Source organism: Salmo salar, chromosome 13 (genome assembly GCF_965601325.2).
Source record: "Salmo salar chromosome 13, fSalSal1, whole genome shotgun sequence".
Classification (NCBI taxonomy): Eukaryota; Metazoa; Chordata; class Actinopteri; order Salmoniformes; family Salmonidae; genus Salmo; species Salmo salar.
In genome coordinates, this window is record NC_138303.1 from 48940853 (window position 1) to 48954203 (window position 13351).

The window sequence follows — 13351 nt, forward strand, 5'->3', positions numbered from 1 at the left end:
TAGTGAAAACATCAAAACTATGAAATAACACATATGGAATCATGTAGTAACTAAAAAAGTGTTAAACAAATCAAAATATGTTATATTTGCAAAGAGAGATGACAGTCTGTTAATCCTGGGACCCTTAGTGTTACGCGGAGTGGAACAGGGAAACCCAAGAGCAGACTCAGACGAGGAGACTGGGATGAAGTAACCAAGGTATTTATTGAAACACAGGAGGAAGATGGAGTGCAGGCCAGGGGAAGCTCTGGGGGGTTGCTGGAAACCAGGTGCGGAGGCTGAGGCTGGAGCGAGAGGGGTTGGCACAGGGTAAGCAGGTCCAGAGGGGAATCCAAGGGAGCAGTAGAGTGGGGAATCCAGGGCAGAGTAGGATGAGGAGATGTGGGACTGGAGACAGGGACCAGAGTCAGAGCGGGCAGAACTGTAGCGGAGAAGAAAACCATTTCAGGCAAGGCACAACAGGATAACAGGATCTAAATAGTAACAAACATCTAGAAACGTAGACTGACTGAGCAGAGATTATGATCTGGCAGTGTGGAAGTGGAAGGACTGAGTATTTGTCGAGGTCTTGATTATGGAACAGGTTGCAGCTGGTGGGGATCTGCTCTGACTCCAGCACACCTGTCTCCACCCACACAATCACACACACAGAGAGAGAGAGGGAGAGGGAGAGAGCACTGGGGGAGTGGCGGCAGGTCAAGGAGACACATGATGAGCAGTAGAGGGTGTGGCAGGGGCAGATGTAACACTTAGTGGGACTATCATTTGTTTTTCAACAGGACAATGACCCAACACACCTCCAGGCAGTTTAACCTGTTGGGGGTAGGGGGCAGTATTGACACGGCCGGATAAAAAACGTACCCGATTTAATCTGGTTACTACTCCTGCCCAGTAACTAGAATATGCATATAATTGGCTTTGGATAGAAAACACCCTAAAGTTTCTAAAACTGTTTGAATGGTGTCTGTGAGTATAACAGAACACATATGGCAGGCAAAAACCTGAGAAGATTCCTTACAGGAAGTGCCCTCTCTGACAAGATCTTGTTCTTCTTGTCTCTGTTTATTGAAGACTGAGGATCTTTGCTGTAACGTGACACTTCCTACGGCACCCATAGGCTCTCAGAGCCCGGGAAAAAACTGAATGATATCGAGGCAGCCCCAGGCTGAAACACATTATCGCTTTTGGCAAGTGGCCGATCAGAGGACAATGGGCTTAGGCGCGTGCACGAGTCGACCCCGTGCTTTATTTTCTTTCGTCTTTTTACCTAAACGCAGATTCCCGGTCGGAATATTATCGCTTTTTTACGAGAAAAATTGCATAAAAATTGATTTTAAACAGCGGTTGACATGCTTCGCAGTACGGTAATGGAATATTTAGATTTTTTTTGTCACGAAATGCGCCGTGCTCGTCACCCTGCTTTACCCTTTCGGATAGTGTCTTGAACGCACGATCAAAACGCCGCTGTTTGGATATAACTATGGATTATTTGGGACCAAACCAACATTTGTTATTGAAGTAGAAGTCCTGGGAGTGCATTCTGACGAAGAACACCAAAGGTAATCAAACTTTTCTAATAGTAAATCGGAGTTTGGTGAAGGCTAAACTTGCTGGGTGTCTAAATAGCTAGCCCTGTGATGCCGGGCTATCTACTTAGAATATTGCGAAATGTGCTTTCACCGAAAAGCTATTTTAAAATCGGACATATCGAGTGCATAGAGGAGTTCTGTATCTATAATTCTTAAAATAATTGCTATGCTTTTTGTGAACGTTTATCGTGAGTAATTTAGTAAATTTTTAGTAAATTCACCGGAAGTTTGCGGGGGGTATGCTAGTTCTGAACGTCACATGCTAATGTAAAAAGCTGGTTTTTGATATAAATATGAACTTGATTGAACAAAACATGCATGTATTGTATAACATCATGTCCTAGGGTTGTCATCTGATGAAGATCATCAAAGGTTAGTGCTGCATTTAGCTGTCTTCTGTGTTTTTGTGACATTATATGCTAGCTTGAAAAATGGGTGTCTGATTATTTCTGGCTGGGTACTCTGCTGACATAATCTAATGTTTTGCTTTCGTTGTAAAGCCTTTTTGAAATCGGACAGTGTGGTTAGATTAATGAGAGTCTTGTCTTTAAAATGGTGTAAAATAGTCATATGTTTGAGAAATTGAAGTAATAGCATTTCTAAGGTATTTGAATAACGCGCCATGGGATTTCACTGGCTGTTACGTAGGTGGGACGAAATCGTCCCACTGGCCTTTGACGATCTTCAGATGACACTCCTAGGACATTATGTTATATAATACATGCATGTTTTGTTCAATCAAGTTCATATTTATATCAAAAACCAGCCTTTTACATTAGCATGTGACGTTCAGAACTAGCATACCCACCACTAACTTCCGGTGAATTTACTAAATTACTCACGATAAACGTTCACAAAAAACATAACAATTATTTTAAGAATTATAGATACAGAACTCCTTTATGCAATCGCTATGTCTGATTTTAAAATAGCTTTTCGGCAAAAGCACATTTTGCAATATTCTGAGTAGATAGCTCGCCATCACGGGCTAGCTATTTTGACACCTACCAAGTTTGGCACTCACCAAACTCAGATTTACTATAAGAAAGATTGGATTACCTTTGCTGTTCTTCGTCAGAATGCACTCCCAGGACTTCTACTTCAATAACAAATGTTGGTTTGGTTCAAAATAATCCATTAGTTATGTTCAAATATACTCTGTTTTGTTCGTGCGTTCAAGACACTATCCGAAGGGTAACGAAGGGTGACGCGCCCGGCGCGTATCGTGACAAAAAAATTCTAAATATTCCATTACCGTACTTCGAAGCATGTCAACCGCTGTTTAAAATCAATTTTTATGCGATTTTTCTCGTAAAAAAGCGATAATATTCCGACCGGGAAACCCTGTTTTCATTCAAAGACTAAAAATCTAAAATGGACTCTTCTCGTGCACGCATGCGCCAGTCTCATTGTTCTCTGATCGACCACTTACCAAATGCGCTACTGTTTTTCAGCCATGGCCTGCAAAGTCATCATTCAACGTTCTGGCGCCCTCTGAGAGCCTATGGGAGCCGTAGGAAGTGTCACGTTACAGCAGAGATCCTCAGTTTTCAATAAAGAGAGTGTAGATGGCCAAGAAATGGTCAGAGAGGGCACTTCCTGTTCAGAATCTTCTCAGGTTTTTGCCTGCCATATGAGTTCTGTTATACTCACAGACACCATTCAAACAGTTTTAGAAACTTTAGGGTGTTTTCTATCCAAATCAAACAATTATATGCATATTCTATTTTCTGAGCAGTAGTAATAACCAGATTAAATCGGGTACGTTTTTTATCCGGCCGTGCAAATACTGCCCCCTACCCTAGAGGTTAATAGTCTCCGGTTCTCTCTTTATTGTGTCCCCATTGTCTTGTCATTCTTCAATGTAAAGTTCCAGAAGCCTCATCACCACATACTCCGACACTCGCTCACCTGCTGCCCGATGTGGAGCTTTTCCCAAATATTGAAGGCCGTTTAGCATGTAAAAATTGTGCACACTCTCACTGTGTAGCCTACTCCAAGTGGGCCAGAGTACAATAGAAGGGCCCGCCCTGTTCTTCATTCACAATGGGTGGTTACGTTCTCCTCGCTCATCAACTCACCCATTCACTCCCTTTCCCATACTTTATTTAATTTATTTCATCTGTTATACAGTATGTGTGAAATTAGTTTCGGTATAGTGTAGGTTTAGGTTCAGTTTCGAAGTGATTACTGGCTGGACACTGTACTATCAACTGTTGGGAGAAGGAAGGGCAATGAGGGAAAACCATTAAAAAAATGACATGCCCTCCTAAAACTGGTTATAACTCCAGTAAAACTCTAACACCGACAGTGTGCTATATAGACTTATTTAGGAAAATAAGGAGGGGGGCATGACTTTAATAATGGCAGAGTAACAAAAAATAGAAATAATGAAGAGTCAAAATGACTGTTTTAGTAGTTGTAGTGTTAACTAAATGTGTATTAGTGAAAGATGATCACTGGATAAGCAATCAATAATTTTTCACACTGTTGACTGTTGTGGTGTCTTAGGGCTACTAGGAGTCGCTCTCTTCTGGTGTAAGGCAACAGCGCCGATCCAAACGGTGCTGTCCTTCAAATGTCTTTCCTGGATTCCTTCCATCCTCTTATCTTCTTCTTAAAAGGCATTGGAGGATAAGATCTGAGGTCCCACCATTTGGACCATGATCTCCAATGAGAGGAGAGAAGAGAGGCAAGGAGAGAAGAGGGTGCAAGAAATTAAGGAAAATCTTTTGAGATTCACCTCTAGATTCGCTTTTGGCCCTAGTCCATTCAAAATTCAGCACATCCCCCTCCCTTCTCCCTCTGTTTGAATGAGCCCTCTGATGTTTCAATAGTGTTTCAGCAAGAGAGCCCTCCCTTGTTACCTAATAATCCTGTTTCCTAATTTGGTATACATCATTGCCTTTGGTACATTTCTCCCTTTACATCCAGAGACTACATGGACAAAACACAGCAGGGGGACATACATATGCCAGTTTCCGTGGTCAGAGAAAGAGGGCAGACACAATGTTTGTCAGGGTAAAACGAAGGAGAAAAGGACTAAGAAAATACTATACCCTGCTTGTGTTTATGAACACACACCTTTTTGCACATACAAATGTGAGTGCAGGAATGTGGTAATGTACTGCACTTTGAATTAATAATGCCAGAGTGACTCGGCCTCTTTCTTTTGTTCCCACCTTGTATGTAGTCAGACATATTATGGAGCTTCCAGTTAACACACTGTCTGTACAAAATGTTTGTGTGCATAGTTGTTTGTGTCATGTATTAGATGTAATTTGCTTCTTGATGAAATTGAAAGATGCCAGCATCGTATGGTGTGAAACAGGAGTGCCCAACCCATCTACTGCAGAGCTACTGTAAGGTCTACACCTGTTGTATTCAGTGCATGTGACAAATGATTTGATACTGTGTGTGCAGGCTTTAACATCTGCACTGCTAAAGTATGTACAGTACTTACAGGATTGTGTGAGAACTGGAAATCAAATGTCTGTGTTTATTGATGTACATGATTAATTCAACTATATATTCCCTAAACCTGACTCATTAAAGACGTCAGACAATTACAAAGCTTATTTCATTATATTTTGTCCTGTAATATGTTCTCGCTTTCTGTCATGTACTGGTCCAACACATTTCTGAAATGGCTGAGCAGATGTCCTCCCAGACCAATGATTGTGTTATTGTATATCACTTTTGAGTGAACAGTTAGTACTGTAGTGTATCACTATATAATTCTATTGTTATTAATTGCATTATCATACATTTACTTCAACTGTTGCACCCCAGCAAGCTTTCTATCTGGCTTGGCCCAAGGGACATTTATTTATTTAACTAGGCAGCTACTTTAAAATGTATAAATGTACTCGCCAACATCCCGATGTCCCTGCCTAGATCAGCAGCTTCAGCTGAAACAAAACAACATTTAAACTGGTAAAGTGAAGATAAATAATCATTATTGCAACCACCACAAAATACATGAATGGTGAGCTTCCCTGAATCCATCAAACTTCTATTTCACATTTCAGAGAAAATCCTTAACAATACCCTCTGTGATCTTATTCGTTCTGTCTTTTCTGGTGAATTAAATTGAAATTGCAACCAACTTTCTATGGCTTGTTTTAAAAATAGCGATATTTTGAAGATTATTACATTTTCAAATAACCGAAAGTTAAGATCAGATTTCAACAGCTAACATTTCGATGGCAATAATAAATAGATAAGCCGGCAGTGGACAACCTTGTTTTACTCCTCTTGACAGTTTAAAACGTTCTAAGATGTAGCCATTATTTACTATTTTACACCTAAGGTTACTAAACATAACTTTAACCCATTTTATAAAGATATTCTCCAAAATGTATATAAAAACTCCAGTCATACTTTAACAAAAACCTTTTCGAAGTCAGCTATGAATACCAGGCCTTGTTTCCCCGATTTTTCATAGTGTTCTATTGTTTCCAGTACTTGTCTTATATTATCTCCAAGGTATCGTCCATGTATAAAACCTGTCTGATTAGGATGAACAATATCCGACAATACCTTTTTAATTCTATGCATTTTTCTAGAATTTTAGCATCACAACACTGAAATATTGAAGATGAAAAAATAATGTGGTGCATTTTTCCCCATATTCCATCCAGTTCGCTTTATTTTTGTCATATATTACACTTGATCTTTCTTGATCCTCCATTTATTTTAGTTTTTCCTCCAACTTATTTTGAGCCTCTATGGTACAGTTTGTATTGCTATCTATCTGTACTGTTAACCCTTCCATTTCCTTTGTTAATATGGACACTTTTGGCCTAAATTGCTTTTGTATAGAGAACAGTACCAAATTGCATGGCCTCTAAAAGCACATTTAAGAGTGTCCCATACAATAAGGGGATGTGCTGTACCTACAGTATGTTATGTCCGAAAAAGTCAGTTATAAATTATAAAGAGATATGCTGTCACACCCTGATCTGTTTCACCTGTTCCTGTGATTGTCTCCACCCCCTCCAGGTGTCGCTTATTTTCCCCAGTGTATTTATCCCTGTGTTTCCTGTCTCTCTGTGCCAGTTCGCCTTGTATGTTTAGTCAAGTCAACCAGCGTGTTTATTTCCGTACTCCTTTTGCTATTCTCCTTTTTCTAGTCCTCCAGTTTTTGACCCTTGCCTGTTTCTGGATTCTGTACCCGCCTGCATGACCATTCTGCCTGCCTTGACCACGAGCCTGTCTGCCACTCTGTACCTCCTGGACTCTGGTTTTGACCTTTTTGCCTGTCCACGACTATTATCCTACCTACCCCTTTGGATTATTAAACATTGTAAGACTCCAACCATCTGCCTCCTGTGTCTGCATCTGGGTCTCACCTTGTGCCTTGATACATGCTGCTGTCAGCTCCTTTAAAATCTATAAATGTACTCGCCAACATCCCGATGTCCCTGCCTAGATCAGCAGCTTCACCTGAAACAAAACATTTAAAGTGGTAAAGTGAACTTCTTTTTTTACTTTTAACCCCTTTTTTGTGAAATCCAACTTAAATAAACATTATTGCAACCACCACAAAATAAATGAAGGATAAGCTTCCCTGAATCCATCAAATCAAACGGATCTCTGGCTTTTTACTCTTGGTCTGGCGCAGGTAAGCAAATAGGCTATTTGCAGAGAGCTTCTCAGGACTCCCACACCTCCTTATCAACTCCCTACACTAACCTTGTACCTGACAAACATGTAAAACAAATAATGATCCTCCATAATATCATCTTATCTACCTTTCCATAACTTTCAATCGTATATGCCATATCTAGACTATAGCAGACCAAAAGAGAACACTTCAAATAATTAATCTGACTCATTAAAATTCATTCAGGTGGTGAACATAATATTAACTTTAGTATTTTAGCCAGTTGTCACAATAGCAGCTTCAACGTTAGATGATAGTTTAGCTAATTATTTATTAGCTAATCTATCATCTAACTTCCACATCAACAAGTATAGACATTTTTGGCTTGTTAAACAAACTAACCAGTAGAGGTTTCCGCAGGCTGGAATTCACACAGGCTAATTTAGTTTAGGCTAATTTAATTTAGTTTTTTTATATAAGTGATAAATTACAAACAATATATCCAAAATGTGCTTACCTTGAGTTCAGTCATCGTTGATTCGTGAGGTAAAACCATTTCGCACCACCAGTGGGATTCCCTTCAGGCGCAACAGGCTCGTGAAGCTAGCCAAGCGCATCTCTCAAAGCTAGCCAATCAGAAACTAGGGTTACCAGTTGGCACCGTTCCCTGGTTTGCACTTGTAGGACTTTTCTATTGGTCCCATTGCAACGAGCAAGCTTAATCGAGTACAGCTAAAGTATTTGAAAATATTTGAAATAGTATTAGAACCCGTCAATCGCGATTCTAGAGAAGTAAATCACTATTCTTGGTACCCGTGTAAAGTTCAGGGATAACCCTTTCACTTATTTATTCATCTCCTCACTCCGGATCCTCTCTGCAAAAACCAAACAAAACTTGTGGAATATTTTAAAACAAAAGCTATACAGTGAGGGAAAAAGTATTTGATCCCCTGCTGATTTTGTACGTTTGCCCACTGACAAAGAAATGATCAGTCTATAATTTTAATGGTAGGTTTATTTGAACAGTGAGAGACAGAGTAACAACGAAAAATCCAGAGAAACGCCTGTCAAAAATGTTATAAAATTATTTGCATTTTAATGAGGGAAATAAGTATTTGACCCCCTCTCAATCAGAAAGATTTCTGGCTCCCAGGTGTCTTTTATACAGGTAACGAGCTGAGATTAGGAGCACACTCTTAAAGGGAGTGCTCCTAATCTCAGCTTGTTACCTGTATAAAAGACACCTGACCACAGAAGCAATCAATCAATCAGATTCCAACCTCTCCACCATGGCCAAGACCAAAGAGCTCTCCAAGGATGTCAGGGACAAGTGTACACCTACACAAGGCTGGAATGGGCTACAAGACCATTGCCAAGCAGCTTGGTGAGAAGGTGACAACAGTTGGTGTGATTATTCGCAAATGGAAGAAACACAAAAGAACTATCAATCTCGCTCGGCCTGGGGCTCCATGCAAGATCTCACCTCGTGGAGTTGCAATGATCATGAGAACGGTGAGGAATCAGCCCAGAACTACACGGGAGGATCTTGTCAATGATCTCAAGGCAACTGGGACCATAGTCACCAAGAAAACAATTGGTAACACACTACGCCGTGAAGGACTGAAATCCTGCAGCGCCCGCAAGGTCCCCCTGCTCAAGAAAGCACATATACATGCCCGTCTGAAGTTTGCCAATGAACATCTGAATGATTCAGAGGACAACTGGGTGAAAGTGTTGTGGTCAGATGAGACCAAAATGGAGCTCTTTGGCATCAACTCAACTCGCCGTGTTTGGAGGAGGAGGAATGCTGCCTATGACCCCAAGAACACCATCCCCACCGTCAAACATGGAGGTGGAAACATTATGCTTTGGGGGACAGGACAACTTCACCGCATCAAAGGGACGATGGACGGGGCTATGTACCGTCAAATCTTGGGTGAGAACCTCCTTCCCTCCTCCTCCTTCCCTCCTCCTTCCCTCAGCCTTCCCTCAGCCATTGAAAATGGGTCGTGGATGGGTATTCCAGCATGACAATGACCCAAAACACACGGCCAAGGCAACAAAGGAGTGGCTCAAGAAGAAGCACATTAAGGTCCAGGAGTGGCCTAGCCAGTCTCCAGACCTTAATCCCATAGAAAATCTGTGGAGGGAGCTATAGGTTCGAGTTACCAAACGTCAGCCTCGAAACCTTAATGACTTGGAGAAGATCTGCAAAGAGGAGTGGGACAAAATCCCTCCTGAGATGTGTGCAAACCTGGTGGCCAACTACAAGAAACGTCTAACCTCTGTGATTGCCAACAAGGGTTTTCCCCCAAGTGCTAAGTCATGTTTTGTAGAGGGGTCAAATACTTATTTCCCTCATTAAAATGCAAATAATTTTATAACATTTTTGACATGCGTTTTTCTGGATTTTTTTGTTGTTATTCTGTTCTCACTGTTCAAATAAACCTACCATTAAAATTATAGACTGATCATTTCTTTGTCAGTGGGCAAATGTACAAAATCAGCAGGGGATCAAATACTTTTTTCCCTCACTGTACTGCAATACTTACAGTTGAAGAAAGAAGTTTACATAGACCTTACCCAAATACATTTAAAAACTCAGTTTTTCACAATTCCTGGCATTTAATCCTAGTAAATATTCCCTGTTTTAGGTCAGTTAGAATCACCACTTTATTTTAAGAATGTGAAATGTCAGAATAATAGTAGAGAGAATGATTTATTTCAGCTTTTATTTCTTTCATCATATTCCCAAATTTTCTATAGGCTTGAGGTCAGGGCTTTGGGATGGCCACTCCAATACCTTAAGCCATTTTACCACAACTTTGGAAGAATGCTTGAAGTCATTGTCCATTTGGAAGACCCATTTGCGACCAAGCTTTAACTTCATGACTGATGTCTTGAGATGTTGCTTCAATATATCCACATCATTTTCCTATATCATGATGCCATTTATTTTGTGAAGTGCACCAGTCCCTCCTGCAGCAAAGCACCCCCACAACATGATGCTGCGACCCCCGTGCTTCACGGTTGGGATGGTGTTCTTCGGCTTGCAAGCGTCCCCCTTTTTCCTCCAAACATAACTATGGTCATTATGGGCAAACAGTTCTATTTTTGTTTCATCAGACCAGAGGACATTTCCCCAAAAAGTACGATCCTTGTCCCCATGTGCAGTTGCAAACCGTAGTCTGTCTTTTATGGCAGTTTTGGAGCAGTGGCTTCTTCCTTGCTGAGCGGCCTTTCAGGTTATGTCGATATAGGACTCGTTTTACTGTGGATATAGATACTTTTGTACCTGTTTCCTCCAGCATCTTCACAAATTCCTTTGCTGTTGTTCTGGGATTGATTTGCACTTTTCGCACCAAAGTATGTTCATCTCTAGGAGACAGAACGCATCTCCTTCCTGAGCGGTATGACGGCTGCGTGGTCACATGGTATTTATACTTGCGTACTATTGTTTGTACAGATGAGCGTGGTACCTTCAGGTGTTTGGAAATTGCTCCCAAGGATGAACCAGACTTGTGGAGGTCTACAAAAAAAATTCTGAGGTCTTGGCTGATTTCTTTTGATTTTCCCATGATGTCAAGCAAAGAGGCACTGAGTTTGAAGGTAGGCCTTGAAATACATCCACAGGTACACCTCCAATTGACTCAAATGATGTCAATTAGCTTATCAGAAGCTTGAAAAGCCATGACATCATTTTCTGGATTTTTCCAAGCTGTTTGAAGGCACAGTCAACATAGTGTATGTAAACTTCTGACCTACTGGAATTGTGATTAAGTGAAAATTTGTCTGGAAACAATTGTTTAAAAAAATTGCGTGTGTCTTGCACAAAGTAGATGTCCTAACCGACTTGCGAAAACTATAGTTTGTTAACAAGAAATTTGTGGAGTGGTTGAAAAACTAGTTTTAATGACTCCAACCTAAGTGTATGTAAACTTCTGACTTCAACTGTACCTCACACAAAAATCATGTGATGTTTACTAAATCTGCCTTTTAGATTTAAAGTCTTCATACTCACCCATACAATTCCCCCCCACCCCAATATTATGTGTATTGATTTTCAGATGGGCAAACCTACAAAAAAGATTGCAGTTTTGAAACTGCAGTAAAAGCGCAGTCAATTGTGGTATTTTGGACACAGTAATTGCAGAATATCTGCAATTGAACTGCTGTTTTTATTTTGGACGCAGTATTTGCAGTATACTGAAGTTATACTGAACTGTGACTTTTTTTTTCTTTTTTCGTAAGGGATAGTTCACTAGATATCACACAGTCCCACTGTTGCAGTCCTACAGTTTCATCCCACAGAGAGAAAAGAACAGTATGAAGATGAAGTAATCATGCAACACATTGTGGAAGTAATACAATACTAACTCTGAGGTAAACACATTGTTTTTTACTAACAATATGACTTAATTGCGAACTGTCTAGCATCCTCTAACATCTAAGCAGTTCCTAGAGTTGTTTTTCTTGTAATTTCTGTCAACACTGTCATACCTAACTATCCCATATCAGTCCACACACCCCTCTCTCACCAGTGAGAGCATGACATCATGTATTATGGATGATCTCTCCCCAAAACAGAGTGAGCATTACAAGGACACAGCATTTTCTTTCATTAAAGCCACAAACTGGACATGCTCTCTCTCTCAAATGGGATGTTCTCCAGTGGGTAGAAAGAAATCCACCAGCATGTAATTTAAAGGTCCAACTCTAGCTCCTAAACCTAATTCTAGCCCTAGCACTAATTCTAACCCGAGCACTAATTCTAACCTTAGCACTAATTCTAACCTTAGCACTAATTCTAAACCGAGCACTAATTCTAACCCTAGCACTAATTCTAACCCGAGCACTAATTCTAGCCCTAGCACTAATTCTAACCCGAGCACTAATTCTAACCCTAGCACTAATTCTAACCCAAGCACTAATTCTAACCCAAGCACTAATTCTAACCCAAGCACTAATTTTAACCTTCGCACTAATTCTAACCCGAGTACTAATTCTAACCCGAGCACTAATTCTAACCCGAGCACTAATTCTAACCCTAGCACTAATTCTAACTTTAACCATAAAATACCTAGAAATACCATTTGACCTCGTGGGGACCAAGAAAAATGTCCCAGTTGGTCAATTTTTGTTTGTTTACTATTCTTGTGGGGACTTCACAAGTACAGTTAAACACATCCACACACACAATACACACACACACATGCCTGTGGGGTGATCTGACAGCTAAAAGTAACCATATAGCCATTGTTCTCAGGCACTGGAGGAGAGAGGAGCATTGAAGGGGTCTTGACATGGTTTTCACATTATTGACCATGTGCTGTCAGACTCCATAGTTGCTCCTCTCATACTCGCCCCCCCCCCCACACACACACACACCCTGCACATACACACACAAAACGTACACACCCTGCACATACACACACACACACTGCACATACACACACAAAACACACACACGCTCTCTCTTTCGCTCTCTTTCTTTCTTCCCCCTTCATCCAAAGAAAGACTAGCTCAGGTATCTGTCAGGCTCCAGTTCCTCAGGTGGTCTCACATTGAGAACGGAAGCCCTCGCCTGTCCTCTCTCACTGTAACACAGACACACACACTCACCTGTCAATGGAGAGGGGGTAGAGAAAGATCTGGAAGCCTAAGACAGATGCTGGAACAGATGCCGCCCTCTCCTTCCACACACACACACACAACATAACAGAGCTGTGTGTTAATACATGTGTGTAGTGTATATGTGTGCGCCTGTGTGTGTGTGTTCAACAGCAAGTGAGAGCGAGACAGACAGCTGCCGGGCTAGTCCAAGTGAACATGCCCCCTCGCCTTTAGCACTGGCCTGGGAACCAGTGATAAGACGTAGCTGGGGGGATCTGTGGAGGGGGGGACTGAATAGGAGAGTGGGGGCATCCGAAGGGGCCGCAATGGCCATCAAAAGCTCCAAAACAAGGAGACTCTTAAGATCAGGGCCCTCCTAAGCTCAGCCAGGAAGGAATATGCTTTGTCCTCAGTCAGTCTCATTGAATTCTATTCAAATCCACTACCTGTGAGAGTTACATTCTGTTTTAATCAGCTTTAGTGTAGTGGTATGGATGTGTGGCCACTGGCCAGATAAGTGATGCTCAAGGTACCAAGCTGA

General features: G+C 41.1%; 1 protein-coding gene across 3 annotated transcripts in view; it reads left to right on the plus strand.

Annotated features, from left to right (window-relative positions):
- The window catches only part of LOC106566949 (agrin), a 400773-nt gene that overhangs the window by 207356 nt on the left and 180066 nt on the right, over positions 1 to 13351 (plus strand). The window lies entirely within an intron of this gene.